We start from the raw sequence: 23,824 nt of genomic DNA on the forward strand, positions 1-23,824 counted from the left end.
ACACAGAATCAGAAACAGGCTCCAGGCTCCGAGCCATCAGCCCAGAGCCTGACGCGGGGCTCGAACTCACGGACCGCGAGATCGTGACCTGGCTGAAGTCGGACGCTCAACCGACTGCGCCACCCAGGCGCCCCTCTATTTTTATATTTTTTTCCCAAACTTCAACTTTAGATGACACCCAGTTGGATTTGGTAACATATTTCTGAACAGAAATCTATGCGGTTTTTATGTTAGGAACATTAGAATAACTAAGGTCACTTTGTTTCCCCAAGTTGATCCTTTTTTGCCCTCATGTACTGAATTTTTATGTACACACCAGCATTTTATGATGAATTGCTTCATTTCATCAAGTGTCTATCAATATCCTACACTGTATGCTGTTTTAAGCTTGACACGGAAGGACATGATAGTAAGTGACACATGCCCTCTTACTCTCAAATCGTTTACCAGCTTCTGGACAGTGTTTTCATGGAACACAAGTTCATGAAGGATAAATAGATGCTGTTAACTTGGCGTAATGTGAGTGCAGTATTCTTTCTTCTTCCTAAAGCTCTGTCTAAAGTTATCAAGGACATCTGAAAAGCCACTGGTGATGCTCAATCCCAACCTACTAGAGTGACCTCTACATAGAAAATTATGTGAGGAGGGGCGCCTGGGTGGCGCAGTCGGTTAAGCGTCCGACTTCAGCCAGGTCACGATCTCGCGGTCCGTGAGTTCGAGCCCTGCGTCGGGCTCTGGGCTGATGGCTCGGAGCCTGGAGCCTGCTTCCGATTCTGTGTCTCCCTCTCTCTCTGCCCCACCCCCGTTCATGCTCTGTCTCTCTCTGTCCCAAAAATAAATAAACGTTCAAAAAAAAAGAAAATTAAAAAAAATAATAACATGATTTTAAAAAAAGAAAAAAGAAAAAACCCAGGTGTATAACATCTGAGAAAATAAATATAAGCTGAAAAACAGAGCATGAGAGAATTCACTTAAGAGGGTAAGACAGTACGGGGCACCTAGGTGGCTAAGTCAGTTGAGCATCCGCTGACCAACTTAATTTTGGCTCAGGTCATGATCTCAGAGTCGTGGGATTGAGCCTTGAGTCAGGCTCAATGCTGAGCATAGTGCCTGCTAAAGAATCTCTCTCTCTCCTTCTGCCCCTCTCCCCTGCTCATGCTCTCTCTCTAAAACAAACAAGCAAACTAAAAAAAAAAAAAAAAAAAAAAAAAAGGCTAAGACAGTATTTAGTGGTATTCCTTGCTTATAGTAAACATGTCATTTTATTTTATATTTTTAAGTTTACTTATTTATTTTGAGAGAGAGAGCAGAGAAGAGGGGCAGAGAGAGAAGGAGAATCCCAAGCAGGCTCTGTGCTGTCAGCACAGAGCCCAACATGGGAGTCAATCTCATGAACCCTGAGATCATGACCTGAGCCAAAATCAAGAGTCAGACGTTTAACCAACTGAGTCACCTAGGCTCCCCAAGATGTCATTTTATTTTATTTATTTTATCATTTTATTTTTTTAAATCTTTTATTTTTTCAATGTTTATTTGTTTTTGAGAAAGAGAGACAGAACACGAGCCAAGGAGGGGCAGAGAGAGAGGGAGACGCAGACTTAAAAGCAATCTCCAGGCTCTGAGCTGTCAGCACAGAGCCTGATGTGGGGCTCGAACCCACAAACCGTGAGATCATGACCTGAGCCAAAGTCTGACACTTAACTGACTGAGCCACCCAGGCACCCCTATTTTATTATTTTTTTAAATATGTTTATTATTTATTTTTTTAATTTTTTATTAAATTTTTTTTAATGTTTATTCATTTTTGAGAGAGACAGAGTGCTCTTAACCGACTGAGTGCACTTAACCAACTGAGCCACCCAGGTCCCCCATTTATTTTTTTCTTAAAGAAAGCTCTATGCCCAATGTGGGGCTTGAACTCATGACCCTGAGATCAAGGGTCACATGCTCTACCAACTGAGCCAGCCAGGTGCCCCTAAAAATGTCATTTGTTTATTTATTAAAAAAAATGTTTCTATTTATTTATTTTTGAGAGACAGATACAGAGCGTGAGCAGGGGCGGGGCAGAGAGGGTGACACAGAATCCGAAGCAGGCTCCAGGCTCTGAGCTGTCGGCACAGAATCTGAGGCGGGGCTTGAACCCACAAACTATGAAGTCATGACCTGAGCTGAAGTAGCATGCTTAACCAACTGAGGCACCTAGGCGCCCCATAACAAAAAAATTTTAATTAAATAAAAACAGTAATAGGAAAGTATCAAGGTTTGATCTCATACAAAGTTATTATGAGAATAAGGAATAGAACATATCTGCAGACGATAACAGCACATCAGAAAATATGCCCACAGGACAGATCAAATGTAACCTATGATTTCTAATTTTTTTTTTTAAGTAGACTCCACATCTAATGTGGGACTTGAACTCACAACCCTGAGATTGAGTCCTATGCTCTACCAAACTGTGCCAGCCAAGTGCCCCCAAATATAGCCTACAATTTCAAAACAGGTTTAAAAAATTAAAAATATACAAGACACGAAAAAACAAACAAACAAAACAGACTTGGAAAAACTTGGGGAAAAAATGTAAAAATAAACCAAAAAATTATTTAACAATGAAGACTAAACTAGAAGGAATTCAGTAGCATCAAACACAATCCATAATGCTGCCGTAAATAGAAATAGAATGTGCAAAATAGGAAAAAGTTTAAAACCCAAAAGAAAACAAGTAAAACAAATTCAAGAGATAGTGTCAAATATTGAAGAGAGGAAAGGCGACTGATATATGGACAGTAGGAATCTGTGAAGAGGAAAACCAAAACAAGGGAATCGAACAAATACTAAAATCTGTAATTCAAGAAACTTCTTTATTGTCCTGAAATTAGATTATTTGAAACTATATATTACATGACCACAGCACTTCTCTAAGGACAGGGTCCTAGAATGAGCAATATCAAGGAAAATCCTAGTAGAATTACTGGCTTCTAAAGAAAAAAAACAACAAAAAACCTTGGGACAGGGACACCTTTAAAAAAAAAGTCACTTCTGTGAAATTTTTTACTTCTGAGAAGTAAAAATTAGATTAGCATCAGACTTTTTGACAGCAATGTTGTAATGTGAGGGGGAAGGATGGAGTAACGTGTTTAGTATACCCTTGCTTGCATGTCTTCAGACTATACTAACTTTTTTTTTTTTTTTAATGTTTATTTTTTTTTTTTAATTTTTTTTTTTTCAACGTTTTTATTTATTTTTGGGACAGAGAGAGACAGAGCATGAACGGGGGAGGGGCAGAGAGAGGGGGAGACACAGAATCGGAAACAGGCTCCAGGCTCCGAGCCACCAGCCCAGAGCCCGACGCGGGGCTCGAACTCACGGACCGCGAGATCGTGACCTGGCTGAAGTCGGACGCTTAACCGACTGCGCCACCCAGGCGCCCCTAATGTTTATTTTTGAGAGAGAGGGAGACAGAATCGGAAGCAGGCTCCAGGCTCTGAGCTGTCAGCACAGAGCCCGATGTGGGGCTCAAACTCATGAAGCATGAGATCATGACCTGAGCCGAAATTGGACACTTGACTGGTTGAGCCACCCGGGCGCCCCAGACTATACTAACTTTATATACAGCCAAACTGGCCTTCATATAAAAAGATCACATAGGAACTATTAATAACTTGTAAGAACTTGGAGAATATGTTCTTACCCCTTTCAGAGAAATCTAGAGTATGAACTTCTGACAACTAAAATGACTGGTGAGATATCAAATTAAGGACTGGTGGGAAATGTTAAATGTAAATGTATCTGTAGAACTAAAACTAAGGGCTTAGAAAGAGTGCATTGTGTAAAAGCCATATGCTCTGATGAGGCAAATACAGCACAACTCTTTTTTAAAAGAGGGGGAAAACTGGAAGAACATATATTAAAATTGTAATGCTTTCAATAATCAGGTCATTAGTGTTAGTAACAATGAATAATGTTAGTACTCAAAGACTGTTATGCGTATAATGTACAGTCAAAAAAAAAACCAAACCAGGTATTTATGGTATATTTTAATTGTCGCGCCTTGTGTCTTTGACAGCCAGGATTTTATGTGTGGAAGAAAGGAGATACAGGTAAAACAGGAAAGCAGTTAAGTAGGAGCTTTGTAGTCCTGAATTTGAATTGGAGATATCAACAGGAACTCAAGAGGTACTTTGTGTATGTAAAGCTATCTCTTGATAGATCATTGCTCATGAAAATAATGCAGGACTTCTTGGAGAAATGCAGATTCTAGATCTAGGACACGAAATGTACAAGAATGAGTCTAGAATATATGAAATAGCAGAAAAACTATCAAAAACTACTTGAGTCGTGTCAAAAAAGACTTGGGAGCTGAGGTGCTTGGGGGGCTCAGTTGGTTAAGCATCCAACTTTGGCTCAAGTCATGATCATGCGGTTCACGCATTCAAGTTCTGCATCAGGTTCTCTGCTGTCAGTGGGGAGCCCGCTTTGGATCATCTGTCCCCCTCTCGCTTTGCCCCTCCCCCGCTTGTGTATGTGCTCTTTCTCAAAAATAAACATTAAAAAAAAAAAAGATATAGGAGCCAACTTGAAGACACTAAGATGTGACAATTTTAGCTTCAACAATAGTTATACAGTAGATTAAAATTCTTCCGATACGTGAGTTAATATATATTTTTTAAATGGTCACTTTTGGAAACTGATAGGGAAGCAATTTATTTTATAAACTAGTAAAGGAGAAACAATTATTTGTCTTACCTTTCCTATATGAACTGTATACCTGAATAAGCAAAATTTATATATGAGGGGAGATGTTTCTTGATGATAGTATTCCAACTACTAAATGAAAAAAGAATTAGAATATCACTATTTTGGGGCGCCTGGGTGGCTCAGTCGGTTAAGCAGCCGACTTCAGCTCAGGTCGTGATCTCGCGGTTTGTGAGTTCGAGCCCCGCGTCGGGCCCAGTGCTGACAGCTCAGAGCCTGGAGCCTGTTTCAGAATCTGTGTCTCCCTCTCTCTGACCCTCCCCCGTTCATGCTCTGTCTCTCTCTGTCTCAAAAATAAATAAACGTTTAAAAAAAAATTAAAAAAAAAAAAAAAAAGAATATCACTATTTTACAACCACCATTAAATAACTAAGATCTTCAGAAGAGCAATAACCAGACATTATGTGCCTCTTACGATTTTGCTAGCCTCTATCCATAGTCTTGTAAGGAGATTGGAAGAGAACACAGAGACAAAGCAGCATGCGGAATTGCCCCGTGAGTGTGCAATAAGAAGTTCCAGACTGTGGGAAACTCTACACGTCAGATGGCCTGGATTCTTCCACAAATAAATTATAAGAAAGTGAAGGGCTAAAAGAGGAGCCCATAGTTTAAAAAGAGAGACTTAAAAGACCTCCTGTTTTTGAAATGCATAAGACTGAACTGAAGTGTCTAGGGAATGCATATTTGGGTGATAAAACTATTTTTTATAATGGAAGGAGATGATTACTTTAACTACCATGATAATGGTGGCTTCTTAGAAGGGAGAGGCTTGTGTCCGGGCACCTGAATGCTTGCCACATCCTCCCTCTTTATCTGAGTGGGTTCTACCTTCTAGGCCTTTTCTACACGTGTTTTATTTGACATAATCCTTTTTTAAAGCTAAAACTGTTTTTAAAATTCCTTAATAGTGTTCAAAGATACTAGATAGTTCTAAGTGGGAGAGGAAAAACTAGGAATTTGAGAAAAAAAAATTATTGAACTGTTTCAACATGAGACATATTCTTCCTGACAATTTAATACACATATTAAATGCTTAGAACATAATTTCATTTTTCCTTAACACTTTTTTAAGATGGATACTGGATATTCATCTTGGATTATGTTTTGCACCTACTTTAGTTTGGGGCTTGCTGCTGACAGCAACATATCCTTATGCTCAAGTATTTCTGTTTATAGCCCATGAACATCGTAAAGTTGTATATGAGGTCACTCCTAAATGTTTTAATTCCCCTCAGATTTCCAGGGCATATAAACCCTTGGTCAGTATTGCTTTGGAAAAGTGAGAAGTTAGATAAGATTATGGATGGCCTTAAAATTCTTTGTTCAGTTTTTGTATTTAACAGGTATTTATTAGTACCTGTGTATGTCACAGAGTAGGGATTCAGTGGTGAACTCAATAAACACAGATCTCTTATCTTCTAATGAACCTTTGCAACTCATATAAGGAAAGCTCAGGAAGTTGATACTTGGGACAGGATTGAGAAAACAGCTGATCTGTTATGACCTATGATCATCAGCACAAAAATTACTCCATGAACGTCAAACAACTATTCTCAGGCTGCTAATGACCCCCTTTTAATTCTATGAAATTGTCATTGTAGAAAAGAACAGCAATTTCAGAGCAGGATGCTTTCTGTATACTTAATCTTAAATAACACTAAAATTCAGTTCTTTTTACTTAAGTCTACTTGCTCCTTATTTTAAAATATAAAGCATCTTCATTTAAATCCTGAGAACCATTTTTACTCCAAAAGAGAGGACATGACCCATGTTTTGAAGATAAAATGGCCATATATTTTTTTTAACTTTTATTTATTTTTGAGAGACAGAGGGAGATAGAGCATTAGCAGGGGGAAGGGCAGAGAGAAGGAGACACAGAATCTGAAGCAGGCTCCAGGCTCCGAGCTGTCAGCACAGAGCCTGACATGGGGCTCGAACCCACGAACCGTGAGATCATGACCTGAGCCGAAGTTGGACGCTTAACCGACTGAGCCACCCAGGTACCCCTATTTTATTATTTTTAAAAATATGTTTATTATTTATTTTCTAATTTTTTACTAATTTTTTTAATGTTTATTCATTTTTGAGAGAGACAGAGACAGAGTGCTAGCGGGGGAGGGAAAAGAGAAAGAGGGAGACACAGAATTCGAAGCAGGCTCCAGGCTCTGAGATGTCAGTACAGAGCCTGACATTGGGCTCCAACTCACAAACCATGAGATCATGACCTGAACCGAAGTCGGACACTTAACTGACTGAGCCACCCAGGTCCCCCATTTATTTTTTTCTTAAAGCTCTATGCCCAATGTGGGGCTTGAACTCATGACCCTGAGATCAAGGGTCACATGCTCTACCAACTGAGCCAGCCAGGTGCCCCTAAAAATGTCATTTATTTATTTATTAAAAAAATTTTTTTTATATTTATTTATTTTTGAGAGACAGAGAAATACAGAGCGTGAGCAGGGGCGGGGCAGAGAGAGAGGGAGACACAGAATCCGAGCTGTCAGCACAGAGCCCGACACGGGGTTTGAAATCATGAGCCGTGAGATCATGACCCAAGCCAAAGTCGGACGCCTAACCAGCTGAGCCACCTGGGCACTTCTAAAAACATCATTTAAACAAAGAATGAAAAGGAAAAAAAAAAAAAAACAAAAAACAAAGAATGAAGTGAAACAAAGTAAGAGGAAGATCCAATGCCAACTACTTAATCACGTTCTTTTTTTAAAGTAACCTGCAAGATTTTTGTTTGATGTTGGATGCTCTTATCCTTAACTAATTGCTATCCTGTGTCACTCAAAGTAGGAAAAAAATACGTTATCTTGGTGGAAAAAGCACAGCCTCATAAATCATAGTGCAATCTAATCAAAATTGCATCATCAACCTTTTATTTCCACACACATGAATACATAGAGAAGTATCATATACTAAGGGTGCTTGATAAATATTTACTGACACTACATTTCCACAGCAGGCAATGAGATTAGTTGGGATTTTTACTAGTAGTCTTGACTATCAGTACAACAAGACCAAAGTGCATTTTATTTGTGTTCACGTTATAAAGTATTTTTCTTCACACCTTAATAAAATCCACATTGGCACCAAAATCCACATTGGCACTGGAAAGATGACCGTGTCTTCACAATGTGGTAAGAAGCTAGTTTCACATCAATTTTTTTTAATGTTTATTTTTTTGTTATTTTTTTAATTTTTTTAAATTTTTAAAAATTTTTTTTTCATGTTTATTTATTTTTGAGACAGAGAGAGACAGAGCATGAATGGGGGAGGGTCAGAGAGAGAGGGAGACACAGAATCCAAAGCAGGCTCCAGGCTCTGAGCTGTCAGCATAGAGACCGATGCGGGGCCCGAACCCACAAACCGTGAGATCATGACCTGAGCCGAAGTCGGATGCCCAACCGACTGAGCCACCCAGGCGCCCCTATTTTTTTTTTTTTAATGTTTATTTATTTTTGAGAGAGAGAGAGAGAGAGAGAATGAGCAGGAGAGGGGTAGAGAGAGAGGGAGACATAGAAGCTGAAGCAGGCTCCAGGCTCTGAGATGTCAGCACGGATGCTTAACAAACTGAGCCACCCAGGTGCCCTGCTAGTTTCTCATCAAGTACACAGAATGATGAGGTTATAATAAAGGCTTAGACATCTTTCACAGATTTGTCCTCTTACATAAGAGAAACAAGTGTGTTCCAAAGGTTTGTGCTTAAAACCAAGAAGAAGGGCCTAGTTGTTGCTAAAAATAAATACATAAATAAAAGTGTTACAAAATTCTTCCGCTCATAGAGGTGAGCTTGCCTTACAGCAGACCAGTTTGCTCTCTGATTATTTATGCTGATCTATACAGTGATGATAACTAATTTCCAATACAAGGGTGCTTTGTTCACAAAGGATAGCCCTGGAATCCAGTGGGCTTAAATAAATGCCAAGTATGATTATTGACCCTCTGCCCCTTTTTGCTACTCAGAGCTCCTATGGCAGTTTTAAACATAAGGGCACCTGTATTGTCCATTGTATCCTTAATATGATCTCACAAAATCTATGCCTGTTGATGCCAGGGGAATTGGGATTCACGTGGAAAGTGGCTAGAATGTGTGTTCAAGGTGACTGGTGAAAAGGTTTCCTTAGTACTACAACCATCCATTGAATGTTAACATAATTTGGAAAACAGTGCAATAGAAGCAAGAACAGAAACTTCTTAAAGACCTGTTTGACACCCTTCAATTTCATTCCAACTTCAACAAAAACAGAAACAGCCAACACAATAATGAAACTGCTGAAAACAACACCTAATTCTTAGAGAGTTCAGAACTGCTCATTTTAGATTTCTGATTTGATGTTTTGATCCTTCATCTATAAGCAAATGCAATTTTATAGTTTACATCGTCTTCTCACCCTGAAAGAAAATGCTTCAGTGTATAAGGGGAAAATAAAGCAGAGAGACAAAGAGAAAGAGAAATCTTTGTTGAGCTCAGTCAGTATCTCTAAAATGAACATAATATGACATGTTTTATTCTTTCATCCACGAGGGTGCTGATGTACTCTTTGGTAAATTTCTATTGAGCAAAGACTATATTAATTGTTCTTACAGCTAGATTTTTATCTACCATTGTTCAAGTCAGAAGATGCTACAAATTGAAAATGATGCTGTATGACCAATGATTATGATCTGTCTGAGTGGGTGTTGCTGAAAAGACCGATACTGGAGATGACTCTACAGTTACTGGGTGTGGTATATTGTTTTCCACTAAAGAATTAAGGTTAGAAGGGCATCATGTCTGCAATTTATTCTTTAAAAAAAATTTTTTTTATGTTTATTCATTTTTGAAAAACAGAGACAGAGCACAAGCAGGGGTGGGGCGGAGAGAGAAGGGGACACAGAACCTGAAGCAGGCTCCAGGCTCTGAGCTGTCAGCACAGAGCCTGACGCGGGGCTCGAACTCACGAACCGTGAGATCATGACCTGAGCCGAAGTTGGACGCTCAACCGACTGAGCCACCCAGGCACCCCACTTCTTCTTCTTTTTTTTTTTTTTTAAGTGAGCTCTACACGCAACGTGGGGCTTGAATTCACAACCAGAAAGCAAGAGTAGCATGCTCTACTGACTGAGCCAGCCAGGTGCCCCATAATGAAATAATTTTTTTAATTGATTCATTAAAACATCAATTAAAATTGTGATCCCAAATTATTATGAAAAATATGTATCTACAGAAACTTTGAAAATTCTGTATCTTATGTTTAACAGCAAAGCTTCTGTTGTATTCTCATTAGGTACATTAGAAAATAATTTTTTATGTTTTTATTCATGAGCTAAATTGTCAGAAATAATTAGTACCAAGACATAAAATACCAATGGCATTTAAATTTTTGGGCTTCAAGCAAAGATTTCAGTGGTTCCTCAATTTTAGCCCTTTGTTAGTAGCAAAATTATCTACCTTCTACAGGCTTTATTCCTGACCCAACCACTTATCAGCTCTTTGACCTTAAGTCCCTCAACCCCTCTGGATCAAGCTTTTTTAGAAACAGTTAAAAATTATATTTAGTTGTCTTAAAAATATTTCCTTGTAGCACAAAGATTCTAAATGTAAGCTCCCTCAAAAAAAAAAAAAGTTCCTTTTTACAAATGGGAAAATAGAAATTTTAACTCACTTTCCAGAAGTCACATGAGAAAAAGAAAGCCTAATTTAAAACGAGTCAATTAATCATATCCAGTCTGGATATACACCAACAAGGAGCCCATTGTGGAAAGCGGTCCCAAATTTCCCAGATACACCTGCTGTCAAGGATCCATCCTCAAGGGATCAGTTGCCAAAGCTCATCTCACTCTATAAAAGGAGGGGGATGGGGAATTATAAAATCTCCGGTTTGGTCTTGGGAATGTTTTCCGTCTATCAGAGGCTAGCAAACCTCCTGGAGACAAGAGGAAGAAGAAGCCTTGGAGTCAACGTGCTCTCCAAACAGACCTGAGACAGGAGGTGATTTGGCCATGGGATTGTTGCTACAACAGGCTTTGTGTTTTGCTGCCCTTTGTAGCTACCCAAACGCTTTCTGGTGAGTGAGAAAACATGTCAGACTCATTTGAATCCCTGCCCTTTTTACGTGATTTTAATTATGGGGAAGCTGGACAGAAGACTGAGTACTGATCTCTGGCTCATCAGCCTGTGATAAAAGATCTAAGCTTTCTTTGTCCAGGTTTACCCTGCAATAAGGCAATATTCTGGCTTGAAGTGTCTACTTTTCTTTTTCTTTTTTAAGTTTATTTATTTATTTTGAGAGTGAGAGAGAGTGTGTGTGAGTGGGGGAGGGGCAGAGAGAGAGAGAGAGAGAGAGAGAGAGAGAGAGAGAGAATCCCAGGCAGGGTCCACACAGTCAGCACACAGACTGACTCGGGGCTCAGACCTAGGAACCATGAGATCATGACCTGAGCTGAAGTCAGATGCTTAACCGACTGAGCCACCAAGGTGCCCCTGAAATGTTTACTTTCCTAAAACAGAACAGGAAGAAGAAAGGAAAAACTCTGTGGGTTAGATTTTCTTAAATAAGACAGGCTTTATACAGAAATGTACTATTTGTTGGAAAGTGGATACTTATAATTCTGATAATGGCCAACATATACACAGTATTCCTACTGTCAGGCTCTGTCCCGAGCACCTTACATGTATTGACTCATTTAATCCTTACAGCAGGGGCCCCTGGGTGGCTCAGTTGGTTAAGCGTCCAACTTCAGCTCAGGTCATGAGCTCATGGCTCCTGGATTTTGCCCCACGTCAGGCTCTGTGCTGAGAGCTCAGAGCCTAGAGCCTGCTTAGATTCTGTGTCTCCCTCTCTCATGCTCTCTCTCTCTCTCTCAAAAATAAACATTAAAAAAGAAATTTTTAAAATATCTTCTGAATGTTTAACATTTGTTAGTCACTGGTTCAACTTAAAACTTTGACAGAAGAAATAATATAAATGGTGAATGATGAAGAGTCAAAAATGAGTGATTCCTGTAAAAAATGCTTAAGGTGGAGGACACAGTCTAAAGATAGGTCACTCAACTGAATCACCTACAATGTAACCCTCAAAGCTGTTTGGACTTAGAATGCTTTTTAAATTCTAATTAAGTATTTCTTTCAAATTCCTCTCAGTTAAAGCTGTTTTACATTATTTAATTCATCTATCCATTTATTTAGTAATCTTAATGAACCCACAATACTGTACAAAAAAGCCCCCAAAATTAAAATCAAGTTGAGGGAGAAAAAAAATCCACCCACACAAACAAATGCAAAGCAGAACGTGAACAACATGATTTAAAGTTGTGTTAAAAGATTAAACTGAGGGGGCGCCTGGGGGGCTCAGTCTGTTAAGCGTCAGACTCTCGGTTTCGGCTCAGGTCATGATCGAGCCCCACATCGGGCTCCTTGCTGACACTGCAGAGCCTGCTTGGGATCCTCTCTCTCTGTCTCTCTCTCAAAAATAAATAAACTTAAAAATATTAAACCGAGGCATCTAAAGGTTTGTAGGTGTTTATTTGAGCAAAAAATTGATTTGAATCAAACAACACCAAGCCACAAGTGGCTAGGAGTGCTCCACAAGGACTGGGAAGAGAGAGAGAGAAGGTGGAAGAACCGCAAGGAACTCACTGATTGGCTGCAGCTTAAGATTTTTTTTTTTTTTGTAACATTCATTTATTATTGAGAGACTGAGAGAGACAGAGTGTGAGTGGGGGAGGGGAAGAGAGAGAGAGAGGGAAACACAAATCCGGAACAGGCCCCAGGCTCTGAGCTGTCTGCACAGAGCCCAACATGGGGCTCAAACCCCTAAACCCCTAGATCATGACTTGAGCCGAAGTCGGATGCTTAACTGAGCCACCCAGGTGCCCCATGATTGGCTGTAGCTTAAAGCCTATTTGGCTTTTGTGCTTCCTTGTCCTTAGGTTTCAACTTTGTAGACTTGAAGCATTTACAGGCTTAGATTTTGGTTTGCTTGTTGTGGGTTCATTACAACCACCTGAATCTAATGGGCTCCTTGTTTAATTAAATTTAACAGTTGCATACAGAAACTCATAGGAAAAGTGGAAGGAGGACCTGGCAAACATTAAGCGCTCAGTAAATGTATGTTTAAGGAATAAATGTAAGATCACAGTAAGCTAGTCAGGACCAGTTTCTCGGAGTGAGAGGAGTAGTGGGCATGGACTGAGGGGCAGTGGGTAGCCTGGCAGAGCAAATGGCATTAGCAAAGGCCCTGTAGCAAAAAGAAAAAAAAAAGGGGGCAGGATGTAAGAGTTTCAACAGATTGGTTTGGTTGGAACGAAAGGGTTAGTTGGTGGGTGGAAAGGAAGAGTGTGAGGTTTGATAAGGTATGGTACGTTCTGATACCAAACCAGCTGTCATAACAAATTGAAACACTCGTAACACCCTAAGTATGACAGTTTTGTTCTTAGAACTTTGCTTCCTTTCTTGAAACGTATTGATAGTAAAACATTAATTCTATAAGACCAAGCTACTTAAGTATTATGTTGTAAATAGGCTAAAGGGAAATGCCATCGAGATGATAAAGCAAAATATGATGGTACAGGCAATGTCATGGATGGAAAAAATGTAGAGATTATCTGTTGCAATTCAGCCCCTGTTTTACCAGATGAGAGAGATCAAAGATCCAGGCAGAGCGGGGTCCTAAGGCACTGACAATGCCAGGCTAGGTTGCTGCCTCACTAACCAACAGTTGCTGGAATCCTTACTGTTCGCAGATCTACCTGTGTTGCATGATGATGCAATTAGAAGATCAATATGAGGGGCGCCTGGGTGGCGCAGTCGGTTAAGCGTCCGACTTCAGCCAGGTCACGATCTCGCGGTCCGTGAGTTCGAGCCCCGCGTCAGGCTCTGGGCTGATGGCTCAGAGCCTGGAGCCTGTTTCCGATTCTGTGTCTCCCTCTCTCTCTGCCCCTCCCCCGTTCATGCTTTGTCTCTCTCTGTCCCAAAAATAAATAAACGTTGAAAAAAAAAAAAGAAGATCAATATGAAAAATATGAAACATAAAAATTACAGAGGGGCACCTGGGTGGCTCAGTCGGTTAAGTGTCCGACTTCGGCTCAGGTCATTAATTTACAGTTCGCTCCCGTGTTCTCTCCTGCGTGAGACTCTGTGCTGACAGCTCAGAGCCTGGAGCCTGCTTGGGATTCTGTGTCTCCCTCTCTCTCTCTACCCCTCCCACCGCTCACGCTCTGTCTCTCTCTCTCTCTCTCTCTCCTTCAAAAATAAATACACGTAGGGGTGCTTGGTCACTCAGTAGGTTAAGCATCCAACTTCGGCTCAGGTCATGATCTCGTGGTTTGTGGATTCAAGCCCTGTGTCAGGCTCTGGGCTGACAGCTCAGGGCCTGGGGCCTGCTTCCGATTCTGTCTCCCCCTCTCTCTGCCCCTCCCCCACTCATGCGCTGTCTCTCTCTGTCTCAAAAATAAATAAACATAAAAATAAATAAACATGAAAAAAAATTTTTTTTAATTACAGAAAAGAAAAAAGACACCATACGCAGAAAATGTTGAAATCTAAGGGTGGGACGTTTAGATGTGGATTAGGGCAACAGCTGAGGGAAATGAGAGGAGAGGTCAAAAGACATTCCAGCTAAAAAACTGACAGTAATTTCTCAGAGGGACTGTCTGAATAAGGAGATTAAAAATAAGAATAGTAGCGGCACCTGGCCAGCTCAGTCAGGACACGATGCAACTCTTAATTTTCAGGTCGTGTGTTTGAGCCCCTGTCAGGGGACTTTATTTATTAAGTAAATAAAACTTAAAAAAAAAAAAAAAAGTACAAGGTGAGTAAGACAAAACAAACACCTCCAAGTATGAACCTGAGCATTAGACCTGATGGTGAAGTTTAGAAGTTATTCAGTTTGGGGCACCTGGGTGGCTCAGTTGGTTAAGCATTTGACTCTTGGTTTCTGCTCAGGTCATGTTCTCACATTTCATGAGTTTGGGCCCCGTGTCAGGCTCTGCACTGACAGTGTGGAGCCTGCTTGGGATTCTCTCTCTCCCTCTCTCTCTCTGCCCCTCCCCACTTGTGCTCTCCTTCCCTCCCTCTCTCTCTCAAAATAAATAAACTTTTTTTAAAAAGGTATTTCTGGGGCGCCTGGGTGGCGCAGTCGGTCCGACTTCAGCCAGGTCACGATCTCGCGGTCCGTGAGTTCAAGCCCCGCGTCAGGCTCTGGGCTGATGGCTCAGAGCCTGGAGCCTGTTTCCGATTCTGTGTCTCCCTCTCTCTCTCTGACCCTCCCCCGTTCATGCTCTGTCTCTCTCTGTCCCAAAAATAAATAAACGTTGAAAAAAAAAATTAAAAAAATAAAATAAAATAAAATAAAAAATAAAAAGGTATTTCTGGGGCGCCTGGGTGGCTCAGTCAGTTAAGTGTCCGACTTTGGCCCAGGTCATGATCTCACGTCCGTGAGTTCAAGCCCCGCGTTGGGCTCTGTGCTGACAGTGCAGAGCCTGGAGCCTGTTTCAGATTCTGTGTCTCCCTCTCTCTCTCTGACCCTCCCGCATTCATGCTCTGTCTCTCTCTGTCTCAAAAATAAATAAACGTTAAAAAAAATTTTTTTTAAAAAAAGGTATTTCTTTGAGGGGCACCTGGGTGGCTCAGTCGGTTGAGCGTCGGACTTCGGCTCAGGTCACGATCTCGAGGTTCGTGAGTTCGAGCCCCGGTCGGGCTCTGTGCGGACAGCTCAGAGCCTGGAGCCTGCTTCAGATTCTGTGTCTCCCTCTCTCCCTGCCCCTAACCCACTCGCATTCTGTCTCTCTCTCTCTCTCTCAAAAATAAATAAACATTAAAAAATAAAAATTAAAAAATAAAATAAAATAAAAAGTATTTCTTTGCAAGATGAAAAGTTCTGGACATTGGTAGCACAAATATGTGAATATACTTAACTATGGCAGTGTCTACTTAGAAGATAGTTAAGATGATTATTTTATTTTTAAAAAAGAAAAAAATAAGTGCCCCCATAATTTTTCTTTTTCATGAGTTTCTTTGTTTTTTGTTTTTTTGGGTTTTTTTGTTTTTAATTTAAACTTTTGTTCCATCTACTTTGAAGCTAGATCAGCTTTTGATGGTTCAGGAATGCAGATTCACTTGGGTCACCTAAAGTAATGGGCAGCCTGGCTATTTTAAGGATGCACATGACCATGAAGGAGATAAGAATATCAAAGGAACCTAAGAATAGCAATATGATCGGGCTTCAATTGGGAAGGAAAACAAACAGGGAATTGGACAAACTGCACACACTTGCAGAGGCTGGGCTCGCCTGTCACTCTTGGCTGTGGCAGGAATGAAGTCTTCTCCAACCACAGGAGTGACACCATTCCTCCTGTCTCTATGACTACCTGCTGACTACCCCGTTTAGTTATAGCTTCTGCTTACTCATAATTCCAGCTGACTCATAGTCTTTCTAGAACCGACTTTCAGCTTCTCTCCCCACAATCAACTGACTGATTCTCTCTGCATAGCTCACTTCAAATTCTTGAAAGGAAAAAAAAAATCCACCTGGCCTGTTAGCTCAGTGTTCGACTTAAGTGGGCATCAGGATCACCCAGAGAGCTTGTGAAACCACAAAGTACTGAGCTTCATTCCTCGCATTTCTGATTTAGTAGTCTGGAGTAGGGCCTGAGAATGTGCATTTGTAGCAGAATCCCAGGTGATGCTGTCTACATCTGGGGGCCACTCTCGAAAACCACTGGCCTGGTTACTACGGACCCCTTTCTCTGTTTGGATAGAGCAGCTGGGGCTCTGCCTCGTGTCAACAATAGCAGTCTTCTGAACAGATTTTCTGACTCATAAATGGAGATTTTAAAAAACTTTCTTCTTGGGGAACCCGGATGGCTCCGTCGGTTGAGTGTTTGACTCTTGATTTCTGCTCAGGTCTCTTTTTTAAAAATTTTTTAATGTTTATTTTTTTTGAAAGTGAGACAGAGAGACAGAGCATGAGCTGGGAAGGGGCAGAGAGAGAGGGAGACACAGAATCCGAAGCAGACTCCAGGCTCTGAGCCATCAGCACAGAGCCCGACGCGGGGCTCAAACTCACAGACCGTGAGATCATGACCTGAGCCAAAGTTGGAAGCTCAACCGACTGAGCCACCCAGGCTCCCCAAGTCAATAATATTTAAATGCTTGTTTTCCCCACACTGATATTTCCTTTCTATCATGACCTCTTACCCTTTCCCTTGAGGAACCCACCTATCTGAAATTTCTTGGGAACAGATTTTAGGGAAAAGCTCTAACGTTGGTTTTTTTTTTGGTTTTTTGATTGTTTGTTTAATGAAAACACCTCTGGGGGTGCCTGGCTGGCTCAGTTTGTGGAACACGTGACTCTTGATCTCAAGCTTGTGAGTTAGAGCCTCGTTGGGTGATGAGAATACTTAAAAAAGAAAATCTTTAAAAATGAATGAATGAATAAACAAATAAAAATACCTGTAGAATTTACCCCCGCCCCCCCCCCCCCCCCCCACCAAAAGCCCTCTAGAATCCAAGCCCTCTTGAGTTCCATGACTACATTTCGACTATTAGCAGTAGCTCCACCTTACTGGTCCAAGGAGCTCAGTGTCTAATGCCAACCTCAACATAAGGTCCCTCCTATAAGCTCCTCCTCACATTTTTCTTGGGTCTTAACAACAACAAAAACAAAACAAAAAACAACTCCTACTTAACCCAGTCACCCAGGCTCTTCTCTTACTCATACTAATTTAGATGTTTCTATTGGTTCTTCTCTCCCTTCCCCTCATCCTATCCATCTAAGTTGAAGCCATATTCTACAGATTCTGCCACCCATCACAGGGGTGGCTGAAGCTGGCTCTTCAACCATAGAATTCATCATGGTGTTCCAAACTGTCATTTATTTTTGACCTACACCAGTATTCTCAAACTTTTCCAAAAAGTACCTCTAACAGCAGAGAAAATATAAAGGGTGAGGAGGAGGGTGTCCTTCAGGATTATAGCCCTTAGCAGCTTTTAACTCTTCCTCTGCCCACTTTGGAGACATATCTTGGTAGACTCCTGTTATCTTCAAAACAGGCAGGTTAGGGCATCTGCGTGGCTCGGTTGGTTAAGCATCCGACTCTTGATTTGGGCTCAGGTCATGATTTCATGGTTGTGAGATCAAGCCCCATGTCGGGCTCTGCACTGGGCTCTGTGCTGGGCATAGAGCCTGCTTAAGATTCTCTCTCTCTCTCTCTCTCTCTCTCTCTCAAAATAAAAATAAAAGAAGCTTTTAGTTATTTGCCAGTGAGCCAAATGGATATTTAGAGAACATCTTAGGTTTATCAGGAGCTTCATTCAGGGGACCTGGGTCCTGGTTTGAGAAGGACTCGGCAGACTCTACCTAGTCTCTCTGCCCTCAGTCTATGTGGCTGTTTCATTTCACTACTGCCTACAACTCACTTCAGTAGTTTCCAAAAGGGCCACCCCGCTACCAAATTAAGTGTAAACTGCTTTCTTTAGAATTCAAAGCCCTCAGTATTCTGCTAAGTGAAATTAGTCAGAGAAAGACAAAAATCCTATGACTTCACTCAAATGAGGACTTTAAGAGAGAAAACAGAAGAACATAAGGGAAGGGAAACAAAAATAATGTAAAAACAGGGAGGGGGACAAAACAGAAGAGATTCACAAATATGGAGAACAAACTGAGGGTTACTGGAGGGGTTGTGGGAGGGGATGGGCTCAATGGGTAAGGGGCATTAAGGAATCTACTGAAATCATTGCTTCACTATATACTAATTAATTTGGATGTAAATTTTATTTTATTTTTTTAAAAAAAAATTTTTTAACGTTTATTTATTTTTGAGACAGAGAGAGACAGAGCATGAACAGGGGAGGAGCAGAGAGAGAGGGAGACACAGAATCTGAAACAGGCTCCAGGCTCTGAGCTGTCAGCACAGAGCCCGACACGGGGCTTGAACTCACGGACTGTGAGATCAAGACCTGAGCCGAAGTCGGACGCTTAACCGACCAAGCCACCCAGGTGCCCCGTGGATGTAAATTTTAAAAAATAAAGTTAAATTACAAAAAAAACCCCTAAATAAATAAATAAACATTAAAAAAAAAGAATTCAAAGCCCTCAAAAAAATGATAATTTGGATCTTATTTCTGATACTTACTTTTTTGCAAATTGAAGTAGTTTAGTTAGTATGTTCTCAATATTTAATTGAATCTGGTTGTTGGCAAATGGCTTACTTCCACAGTCATCTAGCATACTGGTTCTCAAAAATGTGTCCCCCAGACCAGAAGAACCAGAATCACCTGGGAACTTGTTAGAAATGCATATATTCTGGAATGCCTGGGTGACTCAGTCGGTTAAGTGTCCAACTCTTGACTTTGGCTCAGGTCATGATTTTAGGGTCGTGGGATCGAGCCCCACTTCAGGCACTGTGCTGAGCATGGAGCCTGCTGGAGATTCTCTCTCTCTCTCTCTCTCTCTCTCTCTCTCTCCCTCCCTCCCTCTGCCCCTCTCCCCCACTCATGTTCTCTCTCTCTCTCTCTCTCTAAAATAAAAAAAATAACAAGAAAGAAAGAAATGCATATATTCTGTCCTGTCCTACACCAGACTGGTTGAATCAGGAACTCTGGGCTTGGGGCTGAGCAATTTGCATTTTAAAAAGCCCTCCAGACGATTCTTTTTTTTTTTTTTTTTTTAAGTTCATTTATTTTGAGAGAGAGAGCACACACAAGCATGAGTTGGGGAGGGGCAGAGAAGAGAGAGAGGCAGAAAGGGAGGAAGGAGAGAGAATCCTAAGTGCACAGAATCCTGTGTGGAGCCGGATGCAGAGCTCCAATTCACGAACCGTGAGATCATGACCTGAGATGAAACCGAGAGTCAGATGCTTTCACTGAGCCACCCAGGACCCCACCCTCTAGGTGATTCTGATGCAGCTGGGGACCACTGACCTAGCATTAGTTTTCAGATCGAAAACAAGGTAAGATACAGATTTTTTTTAAAAGAACTTAATGGAATATAAACTATTATTTAAGTGTAAATTGTTCTTTTTTTAAGATTTTATTTATATATATGGTTTTAGTTCATTTGTTTTGAGAGACAGCACCAGTGGGGGGGGGGGGGGGGGGGGGGAGGGAGGGGGGTAAAGAGAGAGGAAGGGAAAGAGAATCCCAAGCAGAATCAGCACTGCCCATGCAGAGCCCAACGCTGGACTCGAACCCACAAACCACAAGATCATGACCTGAGCCAAAACCAAGAGTTGGATACTTAACCAACTGAGCCACCCAGGTGCCCCTAAAATTTATTTTATATTTTATTTTATTTTATTTTATTTTATTTTAAAAAACATTTTTTTTAGGTTTATTTATTTTGAGAGAGAGAGAGTATGACTGGGATAGGGGCAAAGAGAGAGAGGGGAGAGGAAGAATCCCAAGTAGACTCTGCACTATCAGTGTAGAGCACAATGTGGGGCTCAAACTCATGAACCGTGAGATTACCACCCGAGCCCAGACCAAGAGCTGGACACTCAACCGACTGAGCCACCCAGGCGCCCCTCTGCTAAAGTCTTTTTTACTAGAATTCTGCTACTAAGTATATTTTTTTGTACAGGCTCTTCCCAATTAAGAACATGTGTTCTAGAGGAAAAAGAGCCAATTAAACAATTTTTAATTCATTTGTCTCCTCCTAGTGGCAGGCTTTTAAATATTGAACACAACGCCCTATTTATATTTTTTAAAAATTATATTTCTGATTTTTTCATAAGATTCCTCTTATTAACTGCAATTAAAATCAATTGGCCCTCCCCACCAAATTCCATAGATTTTTTTCTCTCTTTGCTCTGTGGCTATAGAAAATCAGGTAAATTGTCTCCATCATGGCTCTTTTTAAACCAACTTACAAATTTTCCTTCATTTTGTTACTTCTTAGCAGTAGAGCCTCATTATTTAGAACACTTAGAAAGGCGTTTTCTTCCTTTGTGGGACTGAAGGAAACCAGACCATTACCCTTTTTAATTTTTTTTTTTAACGTTTATTTATTTTTGAGACAGAGAGAGACAGAGCATGAATGGGGGAGGGGCAGAGAGAGAGGGAGACACAGAATCGGAAGCAGGCTCCAGGCTCCCAGCCATCAGCCCAGAGCCCGACGCGGGGCTCGAACTCACAGACGGCGAGATCGTGACCTGAGCCGAAGTCAGACGCTCAACCGACTGAGCCACCCAGGCGCCCCGCAAACCAGACCATTACCCTTTATTCCTCCCCCATACCATCCCCTTTCTTGCAATGTCCCAGTAACTACTGTACTGGGACAGACACTGCCACCAAATCTCTTTCCTATTAGCACTTTGAGCTGTGAAGCTCACAGGTTATAATTATGTGAGCGAATTTCTTTGACTCTTAAAACCAACAAGACAAGATTTGATTTCTTCAAAAAGATTTTATTGGTACGACAGGATAGTTTATGGAGATACTAATACCCTACATATTCCCCTTTATCCCTTCCAAGCAGGTAGTCAGGCCTTTTGTATTCCATCGTCTCGATATCTAACGAATGTAAAGCTGAAGCTACTTGAAGACCATGCCTTTTCCTGTCCATTGTTAGAGTGAGCTCCCTAAAGAAATCACGCTAGAGGGCGCCTGGGTGGCTCAGTCGGTTGAGCGTCGGACTTCAGCTCAGGTCATGATCTCACGACTCGTGGGTTCGAGCCCCGCGTCGGGCTCTGTGCTGACAGCTCGGAGCCCGGAGCCTGCTTCCGATTCTGTGCCTCCCTCTCTCTCTGCTCCTCCCCTGCTCGCACTCTCTCTGTCTCTGTCTCTCAAAAGTAAATAAACATTAAAAATTAAAAAAAAAAAAAAAAAAGAAATCACACTAGATGTCTGACAAGGAAAGGAAGGGGGAGAGGGTGCCTTTATTCAAAACTGGAGTCTGGGAAGGAGTGTAAACCTGTGTGTCTTCATTCCCCTCACAGCACCCTGAACAGGTGCCAAGATCTGTACTCTGCTTAGAAAGGCTAGCCCTCTAAACATCACGGTTTCCAAACACAGCAGGGATTCCGGGGCTCTGGGAAACAGAGTTCCTGCATTTCAAGGACCCGTGTGACTTCCATCATGGGAATTTCAGCGGTAACCAATGTGGGCTGAAGACTGGAAAGTTCTCTCCAAATCTGGGAGTATAAAAGAAAGCAAATGGACAGAGACTAAATTTTCCTGTCATCCTGTTAAGTAAGTTACATGTTTTGAACATCATTCTTGATAATAATTACCTCTTGAGACTGTCATGAGGCTTAAAGTGTTAAAACAAGCTAATGACACCTGACCCTTACCAACTCCCCCCAACCTCCTCCAGCATGGGTTCTTAGGCCATCTTCTTGGATCCGGGGCCAAATTATATTTCTGCTCTGCAGCTGCCATAGTATTTGGCCCTGAGGTGGCTTTCAAAGAGGTGGCTTTTTCCTTAATCATCTAAGCAATTTATTTTCCCTGTTCCATTTAAAATGAGCAGCTTCTATTATCGTTGTTGTTTTTAAAAACCGCTATATGAAGTTATAATTCACATACCATAAAATCCACTATTTTAAAGTATACAACTCAGTGGTTTTTAGTATATTCACAGAGTTGTGCACCCATCACCACTAATCTTTCATCACCCACCAAACAAACCACACACCCAGCCGCAGTCATTCCCCTTCCCCCGAGGCCTTGGCAACCACTAATCTACTTCTCTCTCTAGGCTTGCCTAGCGGACATCTCTATAAATGGAAGCATTCAAGGGGCGCCCGGCTGGCTCAGAGGAGCATGCAACTCTTTATCTCAGGGTTGTGAGTTTCAGACCCCACACTGAGTGTAGAGATTACTTAAAATAAAATAACTAAATGGAAGTATTCAATATGTGGCTTTTTGTGTCTGCCTTCTTGGTGTAACGCTTTCAAGTTCATCCATGTTGTAGCATGTATCTGTACTGCATTCCTTTTTGTTGGCAAATAAGATTCCATATATAGATCTGCCACCTTTGGTTTATTACTTCCATTTTTTTAAATGTTTACTTACTTATTTTTGACAGAGAGAGAGCGCACGTGAGTGGAAGAGAGAGAGAGAAAGAATCCCAAGCAGGCTCCATGTTGACAGTGTAGAGCCTGACATGGGGCACAATCCCACAAACTGTGAGATCATGACCTGAGCTGGAACCAAGAGTCAGACACTCAACTGATAGAGCGATCCAGGCACCCCACTTCCATTTTTTTAAAGCAACCTTTACACCCAGGGTGGGACTCGAGCTCCCCACCCCTAGATCAAGAGTCAGAAGGGATGCTCTAGCTCTATCGACTGAGACAGCCAGGTACCCCTATTGCTTCTCTCTTTTTTTTTCATGTTTATTTATTTTTGAGAGAGACAGAGCATGAGCATGGGAGGGGCAGAGAGAGGAGACACAGAATCTGAAGCAGGCTCCATGCTCCCAACTGTCAGCACAGAGCCCGATGCGGGGCTTGAACTCACGAACTGCGAGATCATGACGTGAGCTGAAGTCGGATGCTCAACCGACTAAGCCACCCAGATGCCCCTCTTCTATATTGAAGTAAAGATAATTTAGTCTTTTTAAGCTGGGATCTGAGACTTTTTATCTTTTTTAGGATTGAGAATAGAATGTTTTTTGTTTGTTTGTTTGTTTGTAGTAAGCTCTATGCCCAACATAGGGATTGAACTACAAAACCTAGAGATCAAGAGTGGCATGCTTTACTGACTGAGCCAGCTAGGCACCCTGAGAATAGAACGAATCAAGAATGAACTGGGGGGGGGGGGGCAGGTGGGGGGTAAGGGGCACACACCTGGGTGGCTCAGTCTGTTGAGCATCCGACTCTTGATTTCGGCTCAGGTCATGATCTCATGGTTCATGGGTTCAAGTCCCTGAGTCCGGCTCCTCGAAGGCATCATGGAGCCTACTTGGGATTCAATCTCTCTCTCTCTCTCTGTGCCCCACCCCCACTCTCACAATTTCTCTCTCAAAATACATAAATAAACTTAAAAAAAAGAAAAAAAGGATGGATTCCAGGGGCATCTGCCTGGCTTAATCAGTAGAGCATGAAACTCTTGATCTCGGGATTGTAAATTTGAAGCCCC

The 23,824-nt window shown here is 41.5% G+C and overlaps 1 long non-coding RNA gene across 1 annotated transcript in view; it reads left to right on the plus strand.

The window, feature by feature from the left end:
• LOC147581145 (uncharacterized) overlaps positions 1-21,722 on the plus strand; it is a 35,407-nt gene extending 13,685 nt beyond the window's left edge. Inside the window, exon 3 of the long non-coding RNA XR_015250853.1 lies at positions 21,679-21,722. This is a non-coding gene — a long non-coding RNA (uncharacterized LOC147581145). The remainder of the gene's footprint in view (positions 1-21,678) is intronic.
• The last annotated feature ends 2,102 nt before the right edge of the window (positions 21,723-23,824 follow it).

This window comes from Puma concolor, chromosome B2, assembly GCF_028749965.1.
Source record: "Puma concolor isolate L17-30 chromosome B2, mPumCon1.1.hap2, whole genome shotgun sequence".
Classification (NCBI taxonomy): Eukaryota; Metazoa; Chordata; class Mammalia; order Carnivora; family Felidae; genus Puma; species Puma concolor.